Source organism: Arachis hypogaea, chromosome 9 (assembly GCF_003086295.3).
Source record: "Arachis hypogaea cultivar Tifrunner chromosome 9, arahy.Tifrunner.gnm2.J5K5, whole genome shotgun sequence".
Lineage (NCBI taxonomy): Eukaryota > Viridiplantae > Streptophyta > Magnoliopsida > Fabales > Fabaceae > Arachis > Arachis hypogaea.
This window is the reverse complement of record NC_092044.1, coordinates 101,314,327-101,318,513: the sequence shown is the minus strand read 5'-3', so window position 1 is coordinate 101,318,513 and position 4,187 is coordinate 101,314,327.

The window sequence follows — 4,187 nt, the reverse complement described above, 5'->3', positions numbered from 1 at the left end:
ACAACTCCGTTCAACTTAACCAGCAAGTGTACTGGGTCATCCAAGTAATATCTTACGTGAGTAAGGGTCGATCCCATAGAGATTGTTGGTATGAAGCAAGCTATGGTCACCTTGTGAATCTCAGTTAGGCAGATTAAATTGGTTTATGATGAGTTCGAAAATTAATAATAAATAGAAAATAAAAAGGGATAGAAATACTTATGTAAATCAATAGTGGAAATTTCAGATAGGCGTATGGAGATGCTGTGCTCCTCTTGAATCTCTACTTTCTTATTACATTCATCCAATCCTTCTTACTCTTTTCCATGGCAAGCTGTATGTAGGGCATCGCCGTTGTCAATGAATACATCCCATCCTCTCAGTGAAAATGGTCCTATGCTCTGTCACAGCACGGCTAATCATCTGTCGGTTCTCAATCAGGTTGGAATAGAATCCATTGATTCTTTTGCGTTTGTCATCACGCCCAGCCTTTAGGAGTTTGAAGCTCGTCACAGTCATTCAATCCCAGAATCCTACTCGGAATACCATAGACAAGGTTTAGACTTTCCAGATTCTCATGAATGCCGCCATCAATTCTAGCTTATACCATGAAGATTCTGTTGGGGAATCTAAGAGATATGCGCCCGGCCTAGAGTAGAACGGAAGTGGTTGTCAATCACGCGTGTTCATAGGTGAGAATGATAATGAGTGTCACGGATCATCACATTCATCAAAGTGTTGTGCAACGTATATCTTGGAATAAGAATAAAAGAGAATTGAATAGAAAGTAATAATAATTGTATTGAAACTTGAGGTACAGCAGAGCTCCACACCCTTAATCTATGGTGTGCAGAAACTCCACCGTTGAAAATACATAAGTGAAAGGTTCAGGCATGGCCGAATGGCCAGCCCTCTCCATGATCAAAGGACCGAATGATCAAAGACTAGAAAGTCCAAAGATTAAACTGTCAAAAGATGTCTAATACAATAGTAACTTATCATATTTATACTAGACTAGCTACTAGGGTTTACATGAGTAAGTAATTGATGCATAAATCCACCTCCGGGGCCCACTTGGTGTATGCTTGGGCTGAGCTTGATCTATCCACGAGCTGAGGCTTTTCTTGGAGTTGAACTCCAAGTTATAACGTGTTTTGGGCGTTCAACTCCGGATCATGACGTGTTTCTGGCGTTTAACTCCAGACAGCAGCATGTACTTGGCGTTCAACGCCAAGTTACATCATCAATTTCCGAGTAAAGTATGGACTATTATATATCTCTGGAAAGCTCTAGATGTCTACTTTTCAACGCTGTTGAGAGCGCGCCATTTGGAGTTTTGTAGCTCCAGAAAATCTATTTTGAGTGCAGGGAGGTCAGATTCCAACAGCATCAGCAGTCCTTTTGTCAGCCTTTTTCAGAATTTTGCTCAAGTCCCTCAATTTCAGCCAGAAATTACCTGAAATCACAGAAAAACACACAAACTCATAGTAAAGTCCAGAAATATGAATTTAACATAAAAACTAATGAAAACATCCCTAAAAGTAGCTTGAACTTACTAAAAATTACTTAAAAACAATGCCAAAAAGCGTATAAATTATCCACTCATCAGTTCCACTCATATTTTTCCTTTTTAACATTTTGAGGGTTGATTATTTCAATCAATTTCATGACATAAACAGTACAATCATATCTGAAAACCAAAAATAAATTAGCAAATTAAAATAGGACAGCAAGAGAAAACACAATTTTCAGAGTGAAAGATTTGTACGGTGTTTGTTGGCCTGAAATATTAATGTAAGGAGGTTCAATTTCACGATCTTTTACCTTGAGAGGTGCCCCCGGCATATACCTTAATTCTTGAAATTACATACCCCTAAAAACAAAAAACAGAGGTGAATATAAAAAGTAATAAATCTAATAAATGAATATACCCAAAGGATCACAATATACACATTACTTTGAATTGAAATGCACCCAAATTTTAAAACGCAAAAAACATAATCAACTTACAATCAATTTATTTAACTTCATTCTGGGTTTGGAGGGACACGTCTTATGATAGGGGTCAAGTATATAAAATTTTTTCTTTCTTACATCAGCCACCCATGTCCACCAATGCTCTGAATAGTAAACATGTGCAAAAATCTGAAACATCTCCACATTGAACAGTTTTTCAGTTTAATTCGCAGATAACCAAAGAATTGTGACAAGAAGTTTTAGAAACGAAAACTTACATATGGATGTGATGCTATTTTTTTCCGGTCCAAAAAGGGTATAAACATGGGGTAGTCTTCGACCCTAAATGGCTTTTTGGATTTCGACTGTAAGAACTCCCCAGGTGGATGATTTCTAATGGCCATGTTCTGCAGCATTTGTGAAACACCAAAGTAATCTTTTAATACACCCAAAAGATAACCAAATGCACCCAAATTTTAATACATTACACCATACCACAATATTAGGTGGGAGACAATAAATTTCTTCTTAGAATCTTTTAATATTTTCTTGGTTCAGGATTAGGCACATAGCAGTGACAATCTAGAAAAAAACAAAATAGCCAAATTAATTACATCAATTAATATTGCAGTCACATGTAATAACATAATCATTAATCTTATTCTAATCTTACGTCAGTTTCGATATGTGAAGTAGCTTTTAGAGATGCAAAGTGGACTCTTGACAACATCAATGGTTGTTGGGCATTCAGCGTGCAAAGTGGATCATACTCATCAGTACTTCCATCCCCGTATGTCTTTATACATGTGGCCCAGAGGTAGCATTTTTCTTTCATCTCAGCCGACATTAAATTTCTCCTTTCAAAAGTTTCAAACTTGTCAAAAATCTGGCCCACAGTCTGCTTTTCAATTGGGGGACTTTTATCTTCTGCAAAATCTGGTTCTGTCTTTTCTCCACTCTTTGCAATTTTTTTTCACCAGCACATCTAATTCTTCTATTAGTATTGTGGTTTCTGAACTTTTTTTCCAGCTAAGGTTCTGGTTGCCCCTCCCCCTCTTGGGTCTGTGTTTCTTCTTGGCTTGAATCAGGCAAGCCAAGGCTGAATGATGGCAACAGAAATTCTTTAGGTACATAGGATGTTGTCCGCGCTATCATCAATAGTGCAGCAGCAGTGGCTTCAGGAGCTGGATCAATGTGTGTTGACATATATCATTCTATAAGAATAAGAATAAACGAATGATATCGAAAATCAAGTTCTATTGTGATGAACTTGCATTTTAGATGGAGTTGGTGGCACCGTTGGTGTGCTTTCATTAACTTTCTAGGGTTGTGGAGTGCTGCAGGGTTTGAGAAAATGAATCAGATTATAAAAAAATTAATTACAGCTTAATTTTCAAGATATACACCCAAATAAGAAAACAATATACCCAAATAATAACGAAATACACCCGAATATTTTTGCTCACCTCTCTGTTGCGGTGGATGGTTCAAATGGTTGCACATGGCTTGCTGATGTTGTCTGGGATGAAGGCAAGCATAGTTGGATTAGAACTCTAAACAAGACAAAAGTAAAACATTAAGAAAGCCCTTTTAAAATAGATGATTAGAAGGTTGAAATTTAGTTATAAAACTTACATATTAAGCGGTTGAGAGGACGATCGAAAAATGATCATCTATTGTTGAGCTAGCTCACTCAACAATTCTTCTTCCCGACTGAACCTGAAATACACCCAAATAAGATAACAATGCACCCAAATAATAACCAAATACACCCAGAAAGGCTCTTTTTTTTAGAACTTATGTGGTTGCAGATTTTTATTTTTTTTCCTGTCTTTTTTTTCTTGAATAAAACATTAAAGGGCTCTTTGTTCTAAAAAAATATATATAGAATTAGAAGAATATGGTAAAAAAAAGAATTTAGAAAATTGTATAAGAAAAAGAAATTACATGGAATCCAAAGGTTTGTTTACACTGCTTTGCTTCGCTCATCCTTGAAACAAAGGATCAGTCTCGGTTGCTAAGCTCACTTCCAACATTTTGAGTAGAGAATAAATATCATTCAGAAAAAATACTATTTATTTAAACCAGAATATCAAAATTCTATCAAATAAGGCAAGAATAATAATCAGCAACCAAAACACCTTAAAAAGGGTAATATACACACAAATTCAACATACCCTTGCTGAAGTTGTCTTAAAAATCCTTCTATTGTTTTAGTTCCAATTTCAGTTCTGACAGTACATTCTAAAGTG